A 13761-nucleotide genomic window follows, 5' to 3' on the forward strand; every position below is an offset into this window, starting at 1 on the left:
GCTAGTTACACATGTAAAAAGTGGAGAGATTTGACACTGCAGTGAAGCGCTGTGTACTTTATTTCCCTTTGAGGCAGAAAACTTCCCATTTTCTATCACAATATTATGATAATTCATGTATGACTGCGGCAGACGAAGATCGCCGCGTGGCGGTTTTATTATATACATTGGCGCTCCATTTACATACAAGTCGACGCTTCTTTATTGAGACGATGGTTTAGAATGACCTGGGGGATAGATTCTGCCTGAACTTAACTTCATCTTTAAGTAATCTTTGATGTTCTCCTTGCTTGTTTCTTTATGTCCTGCTTCACGCTGAGTGCGCCTCTCAGTTATTACAAATCTCGTAAATTTCGGTGGAGGCGGATCACATGGGGGAAAAATAAAACAACTCTCGCTGTCTTAAAGAAAACATGTCATCAAGGACTGGTGGCATAAATTGAAGCTTATGAGCAAAGTCTCCCCAACTTTCATGGGTCTTTAATAATATTGGTCTTAGGGATATTTTAGGCCTGGGTGCTACTGCAACGCCTGTACCCTCTACTCCCGCACCCCTATCAAGAGCCTATAGGAGGTTCAAAAAGGATTTATGGCAATAAGGGCAAATACTAATCTCAACCTTACCACGACTGATCCACACTAACCTTCCTGCCCCTAAACAACCAAATTTGTTATAGTTGCCTATTGTAGAAGTCTCATTATCACTGACAAAATTAGAATAAAAGGTAACGTCTCTATACACAGCTGTTAACGACTATTGCTAATTATTATTAACTATTATAATATTAATAATAATTATATTATTTAATAATAAATAATTATATTATTATTAATATATTATTAACTATTAATAACTATTATTATTATTGTTGCATCCTGTGTTATCACAGCTCACCTTCTCCCCCTCTCTGCTCAATGACCTTTTCCCAGGTTGGAGCATGCTCAATAATGCTTCTATAGAACAGTTTCTAATATACATGTGCCCAACGGGAACTTTAGTGGCCAGTAGGGAAAATTGCAAAAATGTTTTCCTCTTTTTAGTAGTAATATGAAAAAATTAAAAATATATATTTTTTAACAATACATTAAACATAAATACCTTATGTAAACAATAGATAATTTTGTGATGTCACATCCTTTTAAGGGAATGTGTAACGGTGTTATTTAGATCCAGGAACTAGATGGCCTCTAGGCATTTGATTGATATATTGCACTGAGATTTCAATGCACATAGTTATAGTTATATATTTATTGAGTGGCGCTATTATCTAGGTACTACATGGCGGTATTATTTAATCATGGTGAAGCACAGTATTATTAAAAAAACTCACAATCTCTTAATTTCTGCTGCAAAACTAAGGATATGAAATCGCTGGAATGAGCGTGAACAAAAGCAAGAATTTTTTTACACCTCCTCCTAGACACAGAAATGCACGGATATTAACACCTCTTGTAACTGATATACACAAAGAGTTACATGAGCTGCAGAGAAAATAGGACATTAATGATCTGTAGTAAGGATGAGCGATTACGGAAGTCCATGGTTGAGTTCAGATGAAGATTGGATGCTGAATAAAGTCTGCTGAAAAGCTGCAGCCAGCCAATAAACAAGCTTTTCAGCTGTGGTCACTTCCGCAGCCATCAAAGCCATGCTGAGTATTGGCATGGCTGTGATTGGCCGCTGCACAACGTCACTCGGCCTCTATAAATGCCGGATCACGAGTGGCTTTGTCATTTTGCTCTTACTAGCGTAGGGACAGGACGCTGTTTGAGAAAGGGACCCTGTTAGGTTACAGTGTATATAAGTGCCCATGCCGCTCTGTAGAATGTAAAAACATCTTTATTATACTCACCTAGGGGGTGGTTCGGTCTGATGGGCGTCGCTGATCTCGGTCCGGCGCCTCCTCTATCCTGTGCAGTCACCGTCCCCCTTCTCAGCCTTGTGTGGATGACGCGTTCTCCAGTGCATGCACACTCTGATCTGCCATGCTGAGGGCAGAGCAAAGTACTGTTTTGCGTAGATGCGAGGAAAGGTTAAAAACCGCTTGCGCATGTGCACCACAATACTTTGATTTGCCCTCAGCAGGGCAGAACACAGTGCACATGTGCAGGAGAACGAGTCATCCACACGGGGCTGAGAAGGAGGACGGTGACTGCACAGGATAGAGGAGGCATCGGACTGAGACCAGCAACGCCCATCACACAAGACCATCCCTCAGTGAGTATAATAAAGGTGTTTTTTACATTCTACAGAGCGACCTAGGCTCTTATATACAGTATTTGGAATGCTGTACAAGGCCGCCACTAGGAATTTCAGGGCCCCATACTGGCAAAATTTTCAGGCCCCCTTGGGACTCCGCCCAGGCTTCACCCCAGCTCCGCCTCCACTCCTCAAACCTCCTACAGTCTCACTGCCCCTCTTGGAAAAACGTGTAATATATATATATATATATATATGTGTGTGTCGCCCTCCTGAAATATATGTCCCTTTCTTTATAGATATGTCCCCGTTTAGGTATATATGTCCCATCCTGGGCCCCTCCTGATATATACATCCCCCTCCTGGGCACATTCTGGTATATACAGTGCCTTGAAAAAGTATTCGGCCCCCTTGATTTTTTCAACCTTTTCCCACATTTCAGGCTTCAAACATAAAGATAAACATGTTAAGGTTCTGGTGAAGAATCAACAACAAGTGGGACACAATTATGAAGTTGAACAAAATTTATTGTTTATTTTAAACGTTTTATAAAAAATAAATAACTGAAAATTGGGGCGTGCAATATTATTAGTCCCCTCTAAGTTAATACTTTGTAGTGCCACCTTTTGCTGTGATTACAGCTGCAAGTCTCTTGGGGTATGTGTCTATCAGTTTTATCGAGAGACTGAAATTCTTGCCCATTCTTCCTTTGCAAACAGCTGGAGCTGAGTGAGGTTGGATGGAGAGGGTTTGTGAACAGCAGTTTTCAGCTCTTTCCACAGATTCTTGATTGGATTCAGGTCTGGACTTTGACTTGGCCAGTCTAACACCTGGATACGTTTATTTGTGAACCAGTCCATTGTAAATTTTGCTTTATGTTTGGGATCATTGTCTTGTTGAAAGACAAATCTCCGTCCCAGTCTCAGGTATTTTGCAGACTCCAACAGGTTTTCTTCAAGAATGGTCCTGTATTTGGCTCCACCCATCTTCCCATCAATTTTAACCATCTTCCCTGTCCCTGCTGAAGAAAAGCTGGCCCAAACCATGATGCTGCCACCACCATGTTTGACAGTGGTGTGATGTGTTCAGGGTGATGAGCTATGTTGCTTTTACAACAAACATATCATTTGGCATTGTGCCCAAATAGTTTGATTTTGGCTTCACCTGACCAGAGCATCTTCTTCCACATGTTTGGTGTCTCTCAGGTGGCTTGTGGCAAACGTTAAACAACACTTTTTATGAATATCTTTGAGAAATGGCTTTTTTCTTCCCACTCTTCCATAAAGGCCAGATTTGTGCAGTGTACGACTGATTGTTGTCCTATGGACAGACTCTCCCACCTCAGCTGTAGATCTCTGCAGTTCATCCAGAGGGATCATGGGCCTCTTGGCAGCATCTCTGATCAGTCTTCTCCTTGTTTGAGATGAAAGTTTGGATGGACGGCCGGGTCTTGGTAGATTTGCAGTGGTATGATACTTCTTCCATTTCAATATGATCGCTTGCACAGTGCTCCTTGGGATGTTTAAAGTTGTGTAAATCTTTTTTTACCAAATCCGGCTTTAAACCTCTCCACAACAGTATCACGGACCTGCCTGTGGTGTTCCTTGGTCTTCATGATGCTATCTGCACTTTACACAGAACACTGAGACTATCACAGAGCAGGTGCATTTATTCGAAGACTTGCTTACACACAGGTGGCTTATATTTATCATCATCAGTCATTTAGGACAACATTGGATCATTCAGATCCTCAATGAACTTCTGGAGTGAGTTTGCTGCACTGAAAGTAAAGGGGATGAATAATATTCCACGCCCCACTTTTCAGTTATTTATTTTTTTTACAAAAAATTAAAATAAGCAATATATATCGTTCAACTTCACAATTGTGTCCCACTTGTTGTTGATTCTTCACCAGAACATTAACATTTTTGTCTTTATGATAGAAGCCTGAAATGTGGGAAAAGGTTGAAAAATTCAAGGGGGCCGAATACTTTTGCAAGGCACTGTATATACATCACAGGAGGGACTGGGGGCATATACACATCACAGGAGGGGCTGGAGCTCGGACAGTACTGGCGGTGGCACGGACAACACTAGAGGGGCATAAACAGGACTGGAGACATGAATAGGACCGAGGGATCACAGACAGCACTGGAGGGAGGGTGGCACACAGCACTGGGAGGGTGGCACACAGCAGCGGGAGGCAGGAGGATTACAGCAGAGAGGATAGGAGGCTCACAGCAGAGAGGCCAGGAGGCTCACAGCAGAGAAGCCAGGAGGCTCACAGCAGAGGGTGGCTCACAGCAGAGAGGCCAAGATGCTCACAGCAGAGGGAGGCTCACAGCAAAAAGGCCAGGAGGCTCACAGCAGAGGGAGGCTCAAAGCAGAGAGGCAGGAGGCTCACAGCAGAGGGAGGCTCACAGCAGAGAGGCCAGGAGGCTCACAGGAGAGGGAGGCTCAAAGCAGAGAGGCAGGAGGCTCACATCAGAGAGGCCAGGAGGCTCACAGCAGAGAGGCCAGGAGGCTCAGAGCAGAGAGGCCAGGAGGCTCACAGCAGAGGGAGGCTCACAGCAGAGAGGCCAGGAGGCTCACAGAAGAGGGAGGCTCAAAGCAGAGAGGCAGGAGGCTCACAGCAGAGGGAGGCTCAAAGCAGAGAAGCCAGGAGGCTCACAGCAGAGGGAGTCTCACAGCAGAGAGGCCAGGAGGCTCACAGCAGAGGGAGGCTCAAAGCAGAGAGGCCAGGAGGCTCACAGCAGAGAGAGGCTCACAGCAGAGAGGCCAGGAGGCTCACATCAGAGGGAGGCTCAAAGCAGAGAGGCAGGAGGCTCACAGCAGAGGGAAGCTCAAAGCTTAGAGGCCAGGAGGCTCACAGCAGAGAGGCCAGGAGGTTCACAGCAGTGGGAGGCTCACAGTAGAGAGGCCAGGAGGCTCACAGTAGAGAGGCCAGGAGGCTCACAGTAGAGAGGCCAGGACGCTCACAGTAGAGACGCCAGGATGCTCCCAGCAGAGAGGCCAGGAGGCTCACAGCGGAGAGGCCAGGAGACTCACAGCAGAGAGGCCAGGACGGTCACAGCAGAGAGGCCAGGACGGTCACAGCAGAGAAGCCAGGACGCTCACAGCAGAGAGGCCAGGACGCTCACAGCAGAGAGGCCAGGACGCTCACAGCAGAGAGGCCAGGAGGCTCACAGCAGAGAGGCCAGAAGGCTCACAGCAGAGAGGCCAGGAAGCTCACAGCAGAGAGGCCGGGAGGCTCACAGCAGAGAGGCCAGGAGGCTCACAAGCCAGATGTTCCCCACCCCTGATCTAGCTGAAGCAAGACAGGGGCTGGGGTCAGTGGGCGGCCACGGGCAGAGATCAGCGCCCCCCACCCTCCTTCAGCAGAGATCCACCCCCCTTCAGCAGAGTTCAGTGCAGGCCCCAGGCAGAGATCAGCGCGGGTCCCGGGCAGAGATCAGCGTGGGCCCCGGTCAGAGATCAGCGCGGGCCCCGGGCAGAGATCAGCGCGGGTCCCGGGCAGAGATCAGCGTCCCCTTCCCCCCAGAGATCAGCGTGGGCCCTGGGCAGAGATCAGCAAATCTTCAGCTCACAGCGCTTACCTGTCTCCGCTGGCTGCCGCGTCCTTGCCGCCTCAGCCGCTGTGTCAAAAGTGTAATGAGGTCTCAAAGTGATGACTTCAACTCCTGCTGCACGGCCCAGCGATGACGCGCCCTGCTCTGCTCCACTGACCCTGCCTTCACTACAGCACATGGCTAAATTGCATGCTCCGCCCCTTCGCGTGCAAATTAGTCATGTCTTGTAGTGAAGCGACACTGCGGGCCCCTCTGCTGCTTCTGTGATTGGGGCCTGGTGAAGAGAAGGGGCCCGTCCTGCCTGAGGCTAAAGATAAGTATTTACCCCCTCTCTTCACCGGGCCCCCTACACCAGGCACAGTAGTGATGCCCTGATAGCGGCCCTGATGCTGTATATAAGAGCCAACTGGTGCTGGCCGCAGCTTATAAAGGAAAAATCTGGTGACAGGTTCCCTTTAAAATGTTGGCTCTGTGGGGAACTCTGAAAACAGCCTCTGAGGCTGCACTCTTAAACTATGGGTTATAAGGGGAACTCTGTAAATAGTCTCCTTGGGGGCACTTAAAATGTTGGCTCTGTGAGAAACTCTGAAAACAGGTGTTGTGGCTGCACTCTTAAAATGTTGACTCTTTGGGGAACTCTGAAAAAGGCTCTGTGGTGTGGCACTCTTAAAGTGTTGGCTATGTGGGGAATTCTGAAATAAAAAAAAACAATGTTGACTACCTCCTCGTCTTCCACCTCCACCGCCAAGTCCACCTCCACCTCAACCCCCTCCTCCACCTGAACATCCGCCTACTTGGTTCAAGATTTTTTTATTACTCTAAGTTATTTTAAAGGGGTTCTGTGTGCTCTGTGGGGGAACTCTGAAAACAGGCTCTTTGGGGGGACTCTAAAAATCTCTTATTTTAATAATTTACTTCCTATTTAACCATGGTTGCTATGGTAACAGAACCCATTTAAGTAATTTCCCTATCCACAATTGTTTGCAGGGAAATTGTCCTGCTCGTACCCCCATTTTTCTGCCTTTTGCAGCCCCCTGGCCCTTACAACGACCATTTTACAGCCCAAATTTCGAGTGCCTATTGACTTCTATGAGGTTCGAGATCCAGGGTCAAGTTCTGGTATAGAACCAAACTTTTAACTACAGTTCAGCCCAAACTGACAAACCTGAACATCAATGCGTTTAATCCCTAATCTGTAGTATGCAGACATACATCAAAATGTTATATATCCTGCCAATTATAGTTCCTTTATTCTGTGTCCTGTAACAGTTTCTAGCAGAGCCGCACTCCCCTATCCCAGCAGAATTCACAGCTCTGTCCATCCTGAGTGTTCTGGTTTATGACTAGAGTGCTATTTGTATAGATGTGAATAGGAAAGCTCTTTGCTAGGTTTCAATCAGACTTTTATTTTCTTTTTTTGCATACTTTATAATTAGTGCGTTGCGTCCTATTTTTGTCTATTTTTGGTCTAGGTATTCAATTTTTAATATCCTAATGACATCCATTTTTTAAGCCTCTCCTATACATGTGATTTCCATTTTTTTCACTGAGCCATTGACTTGCATTGGTGAGTTTTATACATGACAGATGAAAACGAATAGTTGTTGTTTTATTTGTTGGACACACAATCTTTAAAATGGACATATGAACAGCCCTGTAGACTGTATTGGGTACATGTGGGTGCTTTATTTCTGGAAAAAAGCGTAGAACACATATGTGAACAACGGACTTTTGAGACTTAAAATGTTTTTTTTTTGTACACTCAGTCAATTCTTATGGGCACAGTATTTGGGGCCATATTTGGCGCGGCTTCCATTGCTGTAGGACATTTTACATCTTCTTGAGAAAACAATCAGGCCTTTCGGTATCTCAAAGTAACCAAACCATCCTTCCCCCTCTGTGGTGGTGTCCGGTAATGGCTCTCCTGCTGGCAGTGGTGAATGAATGAAGAAACTGGGACGACGATGAATCGTTACAATAAAATAGACAAAGCTTTATTTTTATTTTTATGTTTTGGGGTTTTTTTATACTTCCTTGCTCAGGCTACAATCAAGTCTCAGATGATTAATTAGGGGCACTGCGCCAAAACAAGTGTCTTTGTTTAAAGTGCAGTGGACACGACAGCCTTGAGAAAGTTGATGTCTTAAACAGACGCCACAACATGTTCTTAATTATGTGCCGGAGAAGAATGACTCTGGCCAACTGTTCGCTGCGATAATTTCCTCTTCCCGGAGAAAGAGTAGAGAAAGAAGTCAGCACAAACAAACAAGCCAAGCTTTATTGATGTACCGGGAGCGGCAGTTGTTGGGCTCCTTTAATTCCCTTATTAGTGTCATCAGTCTGCAGTTCATACGCTCCCTTCTGTTATAACATTTGGCGTGCAATCAGCTCGCAGCGATCCAACGCCACAAACGCGAAGTGACTGCTCCGATCAGGACGTGCACCAATGGCAGCTCTGCGCCGAGCTCTGATTATTCCAGGCATTTACAGTCTGGGGTTGAGAAGGCTAGAAGCTAAAACGCGCTGACCCCTGATGTCACCTATGATTGTCAATGTGAGGCCGGGACATGAGAAAAGCAGAGTGCGGCAGAGTGGAAACCCAGAATGATGGAGAAGTCGGCGATCTGGTCCAGTCTAAATGCTCCTGTCACCGTTAATTTCCAGTCACTGAGCGGTTATCCCACTAACTGCCCTGGGAATTTACAGCCAGTGATGCTTTATATAAAAAATGTAATGTAAATCCACACATACTATTAGGCTAGATAATAGATACATGTTGCCTTGAATCACATCCAGAGCTGCATTTACAATTCTGCTGCTTTTCTATTGAAAGAATCTACGGAAGTGTTCTCTTAAGTGCTGTAGTTTTGCATCTAATTTACAGGAACTTAGTTCAAGGTCTATGCAGAGTGCTGATCTCTAATCTGCGGCTCTCCAGCTGCTGCAATACTATAACTCACCAAAACCTTTTTGGGATTAGGCAAGTTTGAAGTAGTCTACTTTTGGCCACATTGTAATGAGATTGAAGAATGGTACAGAAGCCACAGTACAACCCACACTTCTTCACGACCCACACTTCTTCTCCACAGAGCGGCAGAGTGTATGTAGGTCTTCGAGCTGGATGTGTCACACTATTTTCTTTGGGTTGATATCCATCTCTCCACAGCTGGTCCCTGTTGTAAATGCAGAGGCAGAGTCAGCTGCTCCAGTTCCAGGTCTTTTTACTCAGAGTTCCAATGCAGCCTTAGGGTACCGGTCTCTGCCGTGATGGGCCCCAGCCGATCCCAGATCCTTTGGAGGTCAGTAACAGTCTGGTAGTCCGTGGGCCCTTCCTGTTTGCGCTTTTAAAGATGAATCATGTGGCCTAAAGCTACTTGGGGATCACGATCCTTGTAGTTCTTTTAGCTTCTGTCCTGTGTGCAGGTGACGCAGGTCCACAGTGGGGTTGGACTTTTTAATCACAACCCCGGGCCCTATGTGCCACTGTGCTCCAAGAACTAGTGGTGATCAAAGGGACATATGTGACGCCCTGGACACCCAGGGGTCACAGGTCACTACACTCACCACATACACCCCCACCCCAGTAAGGTATCACCAGTCAACCAAAAGACCTGATTGCCTCCCTCAGAGTCAGACAGGCACACCAGGTGGGCGGAGTCAGGCAGAAAGACACGCTCACCGAGGAGACTGCTGGCCTGAGGCAGGAAAACACAAACAGTGGAGTTTAGAGAGTGAAGTGAGGAGAGAGGAGAGAGAGGAGCTCAGTTCTGTGTGGGGCTTGGGTTGGAGCCTAGGACCCCAGATCAGTCGGGCAGGCAGACGGTAGTGGCCGCCTGCAGGAGACCGGGAATACGACCAGCGGAACCGTAAGGGACCGGGACAGGGTAGTGGCCCACCGGAACCGAACCGGGGAGCTAACTGGATACCGGAGCACCAGGCAGGGTACTCAGACCCCGATTAGGCTATAAGCCACCACCATAGTCAAATTAACTGATTGCGGTCTGGACCTCAGGGGTTCATTCCCACCTAATTCCCTGTGCGCATTAGGCGTTTGTACCCGCGGATTTACCCGCGGTTTTGCTGCGGAAATTTCTTGAGAAATGTTTGAAATCTTTCTTGAGACATTTCTCAGCAAAACCTATGGGAAAAAAATAGCTGTGCGCTCACTGCGTTTTTTTCTCAAGAAAATTCTTTCTGAAGATTTTCTTGAGAAAATTTCTTGAGAAAATGTGCATGTCACTTCTTTTCCACAGGTAGCTGCGGTATACTCCCGGTATTTCCCTACATTCACTGTAATGTAATTGCGAAATACCGGGGGTATACCGCAGGTAGCAAATGATGTGCGGTATACCCCCGGTATAGGCGCAATTTACTTGCGGTAATGTTCATCGCTGCCTGCGGTTTTGCAGGAAGTGATGTTATTATGACAGAAGAGGAAGCGGAGCAGAGTAAACACACACGTCACACTCCCTGGACGCCGCACAGAAGCACTTCTGTGTGACCTCCAGGTGCCCGTGCAGTCTGTGTCCTGCTGCAGCCCCGCGGCTGCACGCACAGCAGTATCAGTGCCTGCCCACAGTATCAGCAGCTTGTCACCCTGCAGTGCGTGCAGCCGCGGGGATGCCGAGCGCTGCTGTCAGGTTAGATGAGGTCATTACCTGCTGTGACGATCTCCTGCTCTGCTGACGTCACCGCTGTCACTGCCGTCTATGCCCGCGGCCCGAGACTGTCACTAGCGGTGACGTCACGGGTTCTCGCGATACTGCTAAGAACGCGGCAGGCATAGAAGGCAGTGGCAGCGCTGATGTCAGCAGTGCAGGAGATCATCACAGCAGGTAATGGTCTCATCTAGCCTCCTGATGGCAGCGCTCGGCATTCCCTGCAGTGACCTGGGCTGACCTATTGATGTTAGCTCAGGTCACTGCATTGCTCTCCCAGCCAATGGGGAACATTCTGTTCTTCATTGACTGGGACAGTGACTATAGTATGGATTATGCCAGACCCGAATTTGATTATCTTGTCAATAAATTGGTGAAAGAGGGAATGTGGGGAGTGTTTTTTCAAATAAAACTTTTTTTGTTGTCTATTTTTTATTTCTTACTGACTGGGTTTGTGATGTCGGGTATCTGATAGACGCGTGACATCACTAACCCCAAGGCCTGATGCCAGGTGACATTACACATCTGGCATCAACCCCATATATTACCCAGTTTGCCACCTCACCAGGGCAACGGGATGAGTTGGGGTGAAGCGCCAGGATTGGCACACCTAATGGATGCGCCACTTCTGGGGCAGCTGCAGCCTGCTATTTTTAGGCTGGGGAGTGTCCAATAACAGTGTACCTCCCTAGTCTGAGAATATCAGACCCCAGCTGTCCGCTTCACCTTGGCTGGTGATCCAATTTGGGGGGGACCCCACGTTTTTTGTTTTAAATTATTTAATTAATGTAAAATAACAGCGTGGAGTGCCCTCTGTTTTGGATTACCAGCCAAGGTGAAGCTGCCAGCTGTGGTCTGCAGGCTGCAGCCGTCTGCTTTACCCTAGCTGGCTACAATAGATGGGGGGACCTCACGTCGTTTTTTTTTTTAATTATTTATTTATTTTTTGGCTAAATACAAGGCTAGGCACCCTTTAGTGCCACATGAAAGTCACTAAAGGGTGCCAGCTTAGAATATGCAGGGAGGTGGGACATTATATATGTCTTTCTCATCTATCTATCTATCTATCTATCTATTCATCTATCCAACTTTCCCTCTATCCATTATCTGTCTATCGATTATCTATCTATTATCTATATTATTTATTGCAGTTCAGCATAAAAAAATTGCGGCAAAATCGCATTCGTTTTTCCGGCAGTTTTGGTGCGTTTTTTTACCGCAGGTGCGGTAATCTTCAACTCCCAGAAGTTTCTCAAGAAATTTTCTTGAGAAAAATCACTTTTCTACTGCGCACATAGCCTAAGTCACAATTGAAGGCAACAGCTCAACCCGTCCAGATAGTAACCACTGCTAGAGGCCAGAGATCCAAGGGCCAGCGTATGCGGGCAACCGGGCTCCTATGACACATACACGCCGGGGAGCGGGCTACCAGAGCCCAGGCACGGTAGCCAAAATCACATAAAGGTGTAGGAGAAAGGCGGACATTACCAACCTATCTGGAGAAACTGCAGCCGGCTGCGGGCCCCGTTCATCACCCCGTTTGGTTTACCAGTGACTCTGTGTGGTTTAATTGTGAGTTCACCAGTGCCATCAGGCACCTCACCGCGCTGCACCACAACCCTGCCCCTGCACCACGGCCTTCACCACTGGGGCCCGGGACCAACATCCCCTACCCACGGAGGGGTTAACACCTAGCTGCGCCCCTACACCGCTCCCGGGATTCCCCGTACCTTCACCGCAGCGGTGGTGTCCACCATCACCACAACCCGTGGGTGGCGTCACGAACTTTCCCAAAAAACAAACACCCCCACAATCCCTGCGTGCACCGCCACTACTCCCTTCAAGAGCGACGTGACCCCCGGGTCCGGTGGTGCTCGAGCCACCGACACACGCGAGCCCTGACCCGAGCGACTAGGCGGTCGCAGCCGAAGCCGCGGGGCGGTACATATACAATCCCCCTGTCCTGCTGATCCAACTTGAAGTCTGTTCCACCCTAGGGCTCTGCACCCTGCTCTGCGCCGGTCCTGAGGGAGCAATGAAGCTCTCCCTTCGGCGACCGAATTGTCTCCTCCGTCCCAAAGGAGCCACCAAGAAACCCGTTTGCTCCTATCCTCTCCTGTTGGAGAACTCCTAACTGTTGTGTTGCTCTGCACTACCCCTGGTGGCCGCTAATCCCCTGGTTACCTGTCACTAATGGGTGGCAGCCCCCCATGTTTGGTGACTACCTTAAGACCCGACCCTAACCCGGACCCCAATGGGGAGGACAACCTGAGTGTGTGTATGAGTTTGGATGTAGTGAAACCGGTACCGACCTCCTCAGGATCCAGTATGAGTACCGCACCTTAAGTGAGGTGCAGTATCCTATGGCGACTGAAGCCTCAAGAGTGCCACAGTGTGGTCCATGAAACACGTACCAGTAAAACAAGGACATTGAAAATAAAAAGCATTTTTAACTCACCTTCTACAGCGATGCTCTCTCCGGCCTCTGCTGGCAGCTGCTTCAGAGCTGGCTAATTACAGGCATGCATATTCATGTATGCAGCCACAGCCGACCCGGTAGTAGCTGCAGCGGGGGCACACAGCGACCTGAAGAGTTCAGCACCACAGACAGCAGGAGCGGAGACAGGTGAGTTTATCACCATGTGCAATCACGGATGACGTCTCACAGATTGCATATGGACAACCCATGTGTGCCGTGAATCACACGGAGGGACATATGCGTTTTTAACACGTCAGTTAAAAACGTCTGTGTTTTTCAATGACGTGTGAAACAGGCCTAAGATGGAAGTCACTCTCTGCTCAACACTAATACCACCCCCCAGCTAGCTGAACCTGACATTAACAATCTATCTACATAACATTCCTATACTTTACAATACTTCCTAGAAATGACATCCTAACCCTTTACCTCACACTACATCCTACTTAAGATTCTCCCCTCTGCTATATCTGACTAATACATTTTGTTAACACTTTTACAGCACATAATACATTACACTTTACATAACCAGAAACTTTACATGGCAGGTGGCTCGACCAGCCATACAAAATGGGTAGCAGTTGGAATTAACACTCTGGGCAGCACAGACTCCTAGCTGCCGAGCACACTGTTTATACCTGATATGCTAGGCAGCCTCACTATGTACTCTGCGGGTAGAGCAAATTGTGCCTGCCCTGATCACTCATGGTCACTCTGCTCCAAGCTGTCTCTACTTACCAAAGACTCTCAATCCAACAATATGTGATGCTCATCAAGATCCACTGCTGGCAGTGTGCCACCCCGTGGCCCCGTTACCTTCAGGTCGTCTCCAGGTCTTCAGGGACGGCGCGTCCT

The sequence above is a fragment of the Anomaloglossus baeobatrachus genome, chromosome 5, assembly GCF_048569485.1.
Source record: "Anomaloglossus baeobatrachus isolate aAnoBae1 chromosome 5, aAnoBae1.hap1, whole genome shotgun sequence".
Lineage (NCBI taxonomy): Eukaryota > Metazoa > Chordata > Amphibia > Anura > Aromobatidae > Anomaloglossus > Anomaloglossus baeobatrachus.